The 10,878-nt window shown below is 57.0% G+C and overlaps 1 non-coding gene across 1 annotated transcript; it reads right to left on the reverse strand.

The window, feature by feature from the left end:
* Positions 1–9,346: 9,346 nt before the first annotated feature.
* On the reverse strand, positions 9,347–9,517 carry LOC149521173 (U1 spliceosomal RNA). Its single transcript, XR_016348138.1, has one exon. It is a non-coding gene; the product is annotated as a U1 spliceosomal RNA (small nuclear RNA).
* Between the last annotated feature and the right edge of the window lie 1,361 nt (positions 9,518–10,878).

Below are 10,878 nucleotides of genomic sequence, written 5' to 3' on the forward strand. Positions count from 1 at the left end.
GAGACGCGCACCCCCACCCGCTCCTCCCAAGACTCAGTGCGCGCTCTCCCGAGGGCCAGGAGACCCTTTGCTCAAGAAGCCCTTCCCCTTTATCCCGCAGAGGGGGCTGGATCCCTGTTCCCCACCTCCCCCGTTAGGGGCTGAACCCCTGGGCTGTGAGTTGTGAGTTGTGAGGCGCCCCCATCTCCGGCGTTTCTGGCCCTTTCGTGTAGCTCCCGGAGCGAGGCTCACAAGAGCCGCCTGAGGCAGGGAAGGGGCCCGATCCCGGAGCGGGATTCTCGTTCATGCGGAGCAGAAGCACCTGCCCCGCGAGGCCCGGGCTGTCTCTGGAGCGGGAGAGAGGTTAGGACACGTCCCCTCTGTATCGCCCACGGGCTCGCTCTGCCGGGTCCCTGCTACTGCGCTGGCCCCTGGGAATCTCGTTCCTGCCGCTGGTCTTTGCTTTGGCGGATTTGCTCTGTATTGTCCCTGGGCTCGTGTAGGTGCCTGGGACCCGAGTTCCTGTGTGAACCCGAACTTGGAGCGGTAATCCGGAGTAGCCTTGTCCCTTCCGTGCACTGACCGGCAGCGAATATCCCAAAGCCGCCAAGAAGTAGAGTCAATTGCACCAAAGTCTCATTGTCCCTGGAGTTGGCTGAGGGTGGGTGATGTTAGCTCCAGAGTTTCTCTATGTCATTGGGCTGCATATTATGGGCTGGATCCCTGGCTCCGCCCTTTGACACCGGCTGAAAGTCTGCAGGTGCGCGTGACCGCGGCTCCCATTGGCCGGGAACCCCCTGTACCTGCAGAGGTGCCGGTAAATAGGGCGGTGTGGGGGCCATGATGGGGCTAACCCTAGTGGACTACCTAGTTCATGCCGCATGTAGCCGCGGGGCACTGGGTTCGAACGAGCAGGGATTTAAAAATGGCGGCGCCCAGTTTATGCAAATGAAGCCCAGGAAATTCAAATCCCGGGCTTCATTTGCAAGTGCGGTATGCCTACATTACCCTCCTAGTTCGAACTAGCGGGGTAGTGTAGACAGACCCTCAGTGGCTACCTGAGAATGGGGTTTTGGACCCTGTCTGCCATGGGACAAGGTAAGTGCCCTCCTGCCCCAACCATCTGACTTTCGGCTGCAGCCCCAGACAGGGGGATCACTGCCAACCCTAGTGCCTTCTGCACAGACCCTGCTCCCTCCCCTCTTCCCAGCCAGGAATCAGCCACCTGCCATAGAAACCTGTCTGACCCAAGACATACAGTAGTTGGTGTGGTGTAGTGTCAGTCCCTTGCTGGTTGCTATGCTTCGACTGTGGGCTGTGGGTGACCCCACTGGCAGCTGTCTGTAAGCACGGCCCAGCAGGGGGCACCCTGATGCCCCCAGGCAGCGGCCAAACCTGTTCTACAAGTTAAGGGAAGAGAGGGAACAAGGGAAGTGTGTGTTGGGGGAAGGGTCAGTCTTGGTCTGGAGCCATGAAGGAGACAGACTAAGGAGGGGGCTGGGATTGTAGGGGCCCAGTCACCCCATCTCAAGGGGTCTGAGGCATCCTAACCATGGCTCCTGTAACCAGATTACAGCTATGCGGTGCTGTACCCTAGAGAAGCAATAAACCCTCTGTAGTCTACCGGCTGGCAGAGTCTGTTCGTGCTACTACTGGGCTGTAGGATTGGGGGGAAACCCTGACTCGCCCTCACAGCTGGTAATAGTGAACCCGCTCACAGCGCATGTCAGCCAGCGGATTCTCCAGAGTTCTTCATGTAGGGACCCGACTGGCTCAGAACCACCTGGGACTGGATCCCTGTGGGAAGGGCCACAAAAAAAAAAGGCCCCAGTGAGAGTTGAACCCACGGTCCCTACTCTGATATAAATCCTAAGCAATCTTACAATATAGGGAAGAGGTCGAACTGAGGTCACTTCTCCACACGGGAAACCAGAAACAGGAGTTTGATTTGAATCCAGGCCTCCCTTGGGAGAGCAGGACTCCCAATTGAATGACAGAACCCGACATAAAAGGCTGCACAAACACACACCTGGGATTATGATAATGACAGGTGGGCAGAGAGTACCAGGTTGTCAGCTCTCTGACCTGCCGTATTTAGCAGGAGCTCCTCAGGGTCCGCCATCAGAAGGGCAGGTGGGGGCTGCGTGGCTCCATGTTGCTCACAGCCAATGTCACTGCCAAGTCCAAGTCTGTGAATCACTCCCTGGGCCAGCCACAAAGGCTGACAGGGAGCACCTCTAGCTCCCCATCCCCCACCCCGCTTAGACAAAAGCTCATGCTCACTGGGACAGGGCTTCACTTGTTTTCCTTCCACCCAGAATCCCCTTCTTCTCCTGGGATGCGCACAGCCAGCCCTGGGATGTGATGGGACAGGCTCAGGATTCTGCCTCCCCACAGCCAGTCGCACTCCACAGACTTTGGCAGAACAAACGGGTGGGGGGAGCTTGCTGCCTCCATTCTCCCTTTGCTAGGTCACACAAGGGAGAGGGCAGCAGGAAGAGCCGCCTCTATATGCCAACCTCGAAGGCGAATCCACAAGCCTCCAAGGGTGTTCGGGGTTTTCTTGACAGCGCCGAGTTCTGTTCGATTGCTCAGGAAACCTGTGTAATAAAAGCCTTTGTCCCTAGCCAGCCAGCTGACTGGCGCTAGATACAGCTCGGATGAGGTGGGGGAGTGGTTATGGCGATAGGCTACTAATCTATTGTGCTCCGTACGCCTCAGTTGGAATTCCGCCCTTATCGTACGTTTCCTGTCTTCTCCTCTGTGCATCAGTTCAGGGACGCCCCCAGCTCCTTCCTGCACACAAATCTCTCAGAATTGGGTTCTTCTGAAAGCTACACAGAGCTTCCTCCTTGCGCTCGCACGAACGTGACACTAAATTGTCTTTCCGACCACAAGACGGAGATTCCATGTGGCAAAGCTACAAAGGTTTCTGAGACCGACCCTGACCCACCTGGCCACTGTCAGGGACTCTCTGTGGACAGGTCTACACTACCGTGAATATTGATGCTGCAGATCTTCAGGTGTTTCAACCCATGTAGTATAGACCCGCGAGATCCCACTCTGGGCACAGCCTTTGTTTCCTGTGTGGAGAAGTGGATTTATTTCCATGTCTCCCCTAACATTGCAAGAGCAGGTGCTTGGGGCTTCTCTTAGAGCAGTGGCAAGAGTAGCTGGAGGGACTTCAGATACCTTCAGGGGAGGCCCATTGAGAGCACCTGGTGGGTAAATTCCGATTTCTCATTAGGAAAAAGGGGAGCGTCTCTGCTATGGTGTATAAAGGTTTTGTCTTGGACAATAAAATCGAACACGTGAAAAGAAGCTTTCGGGAAAGTCGCCATGGCTTCGCTGGCTAAAGCACCTGTCTCGAAAACAGGGGACCCTGCGTTGAACTCTGGCGCTCAGTGGTGCCTTGAATCCTTTGCTCCTAATGTCTAAGTACCCTTCTGGCAAACGAAAGAGTCAGGTCAGGTCTGGGACTGAGGCTGCTAGAACCAGGGGCTTGTATTTAAACAGGATCCCCGGGGCAGGGATTTTCATGCGGGCCAGTACGTGCCGATGTCCCCTAAGGAGCCCCTGTGCACTCCACGCAGTCAGAGCGCTCGACTCGGCACTGCTGTACGTTGGTCTGCGACTCGCCGGGCTCCCCAGAGGAGAGAACAGGAGTCGCAGGGGCAGCTCCCCTGTCACCCCTCACTTCGTATTTCCGTGGAGCTCCGTGGCCACAATTCCCACTCACACACGGAGGCTGCTTCTCCGCAGGGCTGGTTTTTGTGCGGGCTCAGGCAGGTTTCCTCGCACTGTGCGTTTCGCGCAGCGATACAGGGCGGTGTCTGCGGGCTGCAGGCCTCTCAGCTGCAGGAACACTTGGCTTCTGGAGGGGTCTCTTGTGATTCCGAGACGGCTTCTGAGAGCATCGCTATATGCAGTACCTCCACTAGCCCATATAACTCCCATCCATTCTAGCCCCTTCCCTGCTGGCTGGCGACTCCAGTGAATATCGGTACTAGTGAGAGAGAATCCGGACACGGCGCAGGTCAGGGTGAGGGTCTCTCCGGGCTTCTTGACTCCTCCTCCGGACTCCACCAGGCTGATCTGGGACCAGACACCTGCAGAGAGGAGGAAATAAAGGGGAAATACGGCAGTGATTCCGGAGGCGCAGTGACTAGGGGACATGCGGTCCCAGCGCCCATGGCAGCGCATCCCGCTCCTTACCAGGAGGAGGGCACTGGTCAGGCTGGGGTTCATGGCTGCAGCTGGGGAGAGAACAAGGCCCCTGGAACCAGGGGTCGGAATTAAAGAGGAAGTTTATCCTGTACAGATCAACTCGGTTACCCCCTGAAACTCCTGTCCCTGTTTCCATGCCCTTTCCTGTTCCCCCGCAAACTCCCGATCCCACTTCCAAACCCACTCCTGTTCTTGCTCCCCTTCCCGCTCCCGTTCACACGGACACTCCTATTCCCATTCCGGGCGCACCAACGCCGGCCGGAGCACTGGTATCAACACGGGGAGAATTCAGTATTCTTCCACCTCCGCCGTTATTCCCAAGAAGAAAATACCTTCCAAAGCCGCTAATGCCAAAATTCCAAGGACCAAAAAATCCATTGTGCCTTGTGCTGTATTGTCGGGTCACTCACAGAGCCAGGGGGCTGCGGATTGTGTCTGCGGGTGCAGCCTGGGCAGAAGGAGGAACAGATTTAAGCGGGACACAGACTCACTTATTTGCATATCCCACCTTATAAGAGACGCGCACTTTGCTCCTGCCAGAGCTATGACTGACTCGCTCTAGAGATCCCGCGCAGGAGTCGGACCTGTCCAGTCTGGGTGTGTGTGCAGCGCTGGACACAAGGTGTGGGGACCCTCCTGGCACTTGTACCCGTTAGGGCCGTGGTCAGCAATCAGAAGGTTTGGATCTCCTCGTAGATCTTGCAGCCTCGGACAAGCGATCCTGACTGGTTTGGCAAGAGGCTACGAAGAGCAGCTGTGACGGCGCGATGGGGTTCCCCCGTCTCCTGCACCCCGAAATGGCACAAACAGACTGCACCAGCCGGTGGAGTAGAGGAAGTTTATTGCCTCTCCAGGATACAGCACAGCTTAGATGTAATCTGGTCACAGAGCTGGGCTAGGATGCCTCAGGCCCCCTTGAGATGGGGGAGACTGGGCCCCTAAACTCCAGCCCCTTTCCCTAGGCTGTCTCCTCCATGCTTCCAGCCAGCAACTCCCTAACCCTCTTCCCGCCCTGCCCCCCAGCCAAGGCAGCATTCCACCTTCCTTTGTTCCTCTCCATGGGGGGTGTCTGGCCACTGGTTTGCATAGTGACTCATCCTGTTTTGCTGGGTCGTGGTACCCACGGCAGCCAGTGGGGGTTCCCCCAGAGCCAGCAGCATAGAAACCAGCCAGGTACCCCCCCTACGTCACAGCAGCCTTTAAGCTACCGCCCTTTGTCTCCCCCTCCAGAGTCTCCTGCTTGCTGGGCAGGGGAGGGAGAGACCGGCCCTGATGTCAGGGTGCCCCCTCCCTCCCTCCCTCCCTGTATTCTATCTCCACAGAATGGGGGGGGGCAAAACTGGGCTTGGCATGGAGGGTGTTTCCTGGCTACTTTTGAGAGTGGTGCAGAGCCAGGGCAGGGGTGGGCCTGCCTTAGCCCCACTGCCCCACCACCCAGGAGGCATCTGCGGTAAGCAGTGTCTAGCTGGAGCCAGCTGAGAACAACTACCCAGTCGTGAACCCGCTCCTGTATATCCAGACCCTGTCTCGGGCTTAGCTCCGAGCCTCTCTCACACTGTACATTCCTTAACGCAAGACTAGATGGGGGCGGGAGGGAGGATGGAGGGACCCCGTGGTCAGAGGGGTGTGGAGCTGTGGGGCTTGCTGGCGATATTTAGGGAGGCTACTTCTTTCAAAAAAAGGCCTCAAAGGTGTTTAGAGAGCTGCCTGCCCCCATGTCAATTAAACCTGAGCGCCTAACTCCCCTAGTCGCTCTGAGAATCCCAGTCAGTCAGATCCCTTTGTGCAACTTCCTCAAACAGGGTCCCCCGGCAGTGGAATTGCAGCGCCCCACTTCCTTTGGAGGCGGGGATTTCCTTTGGAGGAGGAGTCTCTCTTTGAGCCCCTCCCAGCCATTGCTCAGCGCCGCCAATGGACACACACAGTCACCCTCCCTACAGCGGTGGTTTGTGGTGAGCTGCAAGGAAATGGGCGGGGGGGGGGATAGAACGGGAGGGGGGATCCAGGTCGGGTGTGACGCAGCATCGCGCTGTTCTGTCTCCTGGCAGGGGGGTTCCAGAGTCCGGCTGGACACAGAATGTCCCGCTGCTGGTTCCTCTGCCCGCAGGCCAATGGGCAGCTGGGAAATCGCAGAAGGGAGGAGGGTCTGTCTGTCTGTGTCTGTCACACACCGTATGACATGAGCACGTGGGAACAGACACGTGGTGCGAGTATTTGAGTGCGCGAAGCCAGGGCCGGATTACGGAGGGCGAACAGACCCGAATCATCTCATCCCCTTAAGAACCGCGGTCTCTGAACAGGTCTCGCAGAGCTCACTCTCCACAGCAAGGCCAGACTACACAAGTCTGCGCTCCCATGTCCCCACCTGACCGAGGGCCCGAGCTCAGCCATGGCGCAGCGCACAGCAGTTCCCCTTGTCACCGCCACGGCCTGATTTACCCGGCAATGAAATCAGTTTTGTGTGTGAATGGAAGATCGGGTCTTTAGCCCGGATTAAGAGTTTTGCTATTTCCAGCTCCAGCTGCGGCAAAGGGAACCAGTCTATATAACACTGAGCCCTGCCAGGAGTGCAGGGCACTGGACTGGATGGTCTCTCTGGGCCCCTTCCAGTCCCATGAGTCTGTCCTAAAGAACAGGGGATTTATATCAGAGAGTTCCCATTCCAGTATCCCCTCCGTGCCGGTGTGTGTGGCGGAGGGATTGGGGGGGGGGGGGATTCCTGCTGCTCCCTCCCGGAGGACTCAGCCCTGTCAGTGTGGGGAGGGGGGCTCTGGACTCAGCTCTCCCCGCTGCTCTGGCTTCACCTCCCTGCTCAGAATCCGCTTCCCCTTTTTGTGCCGGTCCCTGCTTCGCTCCGTGTCACTGTGTCTGGCACAGAAATACGTGGCGGTGTCTGCAGCTGTCAGCGAGCTCAGCCGCAGATAATACTTGGTGCTGGAAGAATCCACGGTGATGGCGATGCGGCCTTGCAGGGACGGGTTGTAGCTCGTGCTCCCGGTCCAGTATCCCATCCACTCCAGCCCCTGGCCCGGGGCCTGCCGTATCCAGTTCCAGTAGGTGCTGCTGGTGACGGTGCCCCCGGTGACAGAGCAGGTGAGTGTGAGGGTCTCTCCGGGCTTCACCGCGCCCGGGCCGGACTCCTGGAGCTGGAGCTGGGACAGGGCACCTGGGAAAAGCAGGGATCGGTCAGACTCAAACCCGCCTTCCTCCTCTCTCAGCCCGCGCCGCCTCCCGCCGAGACTCACCCGAGGTCAGGGCTAGGAGGAGCAGTGGGAGGAGCGGGGAGTTCATGGTGCACGAGGAGGGGACAGCTCGGCGCCTGAGGACACGGCCGGGGGCCACTACTTTAGTGCAGAACCGGGAGCGGGGTTTTGCATAAGGAGGCAGCGCCCAAGGGAGGAGCTAGAAGGAGCCGATCAAAAAGCCCCTCTGGCTTCCTGGACAGGTCTCTCTCTCTCTCTCTCTCTCTCTCTCTCTCTCTCACTCTCACACACACACACTTTGCTCCGTCGCTACAAAGGATGAAAACACAAAAGCCCAGAGTGACTTAAACTCTCTCACCCCGCTCCAGTCTGTCTCATTAGTGTCTGGTTTATTCGTGTGAGCAAAGCAGGCGCCGAAGAAATCAAGTTTTGCTCCTTGGGACTCCCTGTTCCAACCCCCAAACACTTATCCCTGATGCATCCCAAACTCAACCCTTATTGAATATTGACGTCTGCTTATTGGTCATTAATTATCAATTGGAGGCAGAGGTAGGTAGCTAGGTGGGCGGTTAAATGTTTCTATTGCCTTATTAAGGGGGCTCTTGGCGCCCAGATCCCCAAATCTCAACCTGATATTCCCAAGGACAAGGGGCTCCGTTTCTGGAGAGTTTGCCAGCTGTTCTTTTCCCGATAACCTTATGAAGGCAGGAGAGTTTGTGACACGTTAAATGGGCTCCGAGCGCTTTCATTCCATTCACTGGAGCTGGGTCACGTTGGGTGTGCGGTGTTGGGGTGTAACCTGGAACAGGCACCAGGATGTCGGTTCCAGCCCCTGGCCAGACACCCTTTTTTGAAGGTGACCTAGTAATTTTAACTCCGGATTCCAGCCTCGTGCTCAAACGTGGCATTTTGCTGCCCTCATGTGGCTCTGTCCCATTGGTGAGCGTGGGAACTATTTCGCTCTTTTTCCTTAAGGTTCATGTAACTTGACCGTTTCTTTTTGCCTGTGAGGCATCGGGGACAGGAGGTTTGATTATTCCTGGTTGGAAGTCAGTTTCCAGGATTGTCCCTGCACCGCACAAACCGCATCTTTCTTCCCACTTGGAAAAGAGTTAGGGGGTATGTGACGACGCGTTGGGGTTTCCCCGTCTCCTGAACCCCCGTAGTGGCACGAACAGACTCCACCACCCAGTAGACTAGAGGAGGTTTATTGCTTCCCCAGGATACAGCACAGATGTAATTTGCTTACAGGGCAGGCCTAGGATGCCTCAGCCTTCCCTTGATGGGGGGGGGCCTCTTGTGATTCTGGAGATGGGGGAGACTGGGCCCCTGAACCGCAGTCTGTTGCCTAGGCTGCTTCCTCCATGATACCAGCCAGAAACCTAACTAACTCACTTCCAGCCCTGCCCCGAAGCCAGGGGCTCCTCTCCACCTTCTTCCTATTGTTCCTTTCCCCGAGAAAACTGGTCAGACAGGTTCGAAGCCCCCTTTGCATAATGACTCATCGCCTGCCCTGCTGGGCCGTGCTAAACACAGCAGCCAGTGGGAGTCGCCCACCGCCCAGCATAGCAACCAGCAAGGTACCCCAACTACGTCACAGGGCGTATGGAGGACACAAAAGAGTTAACCCGTGACGTCAGAGCATTCCATCCTGAGGGCCCTAGGCAGTTCTGCGCCCCGGCAGGGCGGTTTTGCCCATGTCTCTGCTGCCCCGTGCTGCAGTCGCGGGAAGTTCCGCAGCTCTGGTTTGTTTCTCTATAACCAGATCAAGATTGAAACAAAAAACAGGACTATGTAGCCCTTTAAAGACTAACAAGATGGTTTACTAAGTAGTCTTTAAAGAACTACATCGCCCTGTTTTTTGTTTTAGTTACACCAGACTAACAGGACTATGTTTGTTTCACGGACCAAGACTATTTTTCTTTCACCAATAATATCAGGGGAAAGCGCGCACGCAATCCCCCACTACCACAAATTGCGCAGTCGAGTTTCCAGTATTGGAAAAAATCGCAGGGATCAACGCACCCACAGTGCAATGGATAGGCCTCACCCTGGGAAAACCATTTTCTTGAGGTGGTATTCTCCCCCCCTCCCCACCAAATAAGTATAAACTCTTGTCCTAGAGTCTAAATCACTTTATTTCTACAAGCCTGTCAGGATTCCCCTCGCTGTGTCTCGCACAGTAATAGCGGGCGGTGTCTTCGGGCTTCCCGCCGGTCATTTGCAGGTGCAGGAGGCTGCTGGGGTCATCTCTGGAGACGGTAAATCGGCCTTTTACCGAGTCGCTGTAGTATGTGGTCGAGCCGTGAATCTGGGCGAACCACTCCAGCCCCTTCCCGGGAGCCTGCCGGACCCAGCCCATCCAGTAGCTGCTGAAGGTGAAGCCGGAGGTTTTGCAGAAGAGGCGCAAAGAGTCTCCGGGCTTCTTCACATTCCCAAGGCCTTCGGGAGCGCATCGATCTATGTGCGGGCGGGGCGGGGCGGGGGTTCTTCTCTGGGCTAGTCGGTCCCTTTGGAGCAACAGCGCCACCTGCTGATCAACACGCGACACTTTCACTACAGGAGATTTTACTGCATACGGGGGAGCGATTCCAGTGGCTTTTGCTCCTGCCTCTGACCTGGCCGGTCCCAGGGACCCAGAGAGCTGTGGAGCTCTCCTGGGACTGAGCTGCGCTTGCTAGAGAGCCCCGCAACTCTGCGCATGGGCTCTGGAGGTTTCTCCCCTACAGGGAGCACTGGACATGCCGGACTCAGCCCTGCCACTCCCAGCTTGGGCCGCAGCACTTATGGATTGGGAGATGGGAGAGGGCAGGGACTGGGCCTTCTACAGGATGAGTGTGTGCTGGCGATTCAGGGGGCCGCCACAGATAAGGGCTTCAATGGGAGAGCGGGTACTGTGACTTCAGAAGGCTCTGCGGATTACGGATACAGCCTGGAGAAGTGCTGGAAACTCAGGGGGTTGCACCGGGTTCGGGGCTTCAGCCTGGGGGGCGCTGGGAATTCAGCATGGAAGGGGTTGGCAGGGATCAACTTTTCAGCCCCGCAGCAGGTGCCGGGATTTGGGGCTTCAGCACCGCAGCCTGAAATCTCCGCTCTGAGGAACCCTTCTTTGTGGTGCCCATGGAGAGGAATGACACAAACCTCTGACTCACCCACACACCCTGACCCCTCTATACCACACACAGTCTGCCGGGTCTCTTACTGGCTGCCTGTCGTTCTGCCTCTACACCCTGCCCGAGAGCGCCTCCTGCTGGCACCGCCTGCCGCGTTCACCTGAGTTTATCCCCCCCCCCCCCGATAATACATATCTGTAAATAGGGTGACCACCCGCCCCGTTTTTAACGGGACAGTCCTGTAGTTAAGTCCCCTGAAAATGTCTTGACGGGCGAATTGTCCAGTATTTGCAGCTCGTGGGCTCCCCCTGCTGGTCAGCTGGTGTCTCCTGCTCGTGGCTGACAGGTGGGTGCGA

The sequence above is a fragment of the Pelodiscus sinensis genome, chromosome 30 (genome assembly GCF_052426305.1).
Source record: "Pelodiscus sinensis isolate ZL-2025 chromosome 30, ASM5242630v1, whole genome shotgun sequence".
NCBI lineage: Eukaryota > Metazoa > Chordata > Testudines > Trionychidae > Pelodiscus > Pelodiscus sinensis.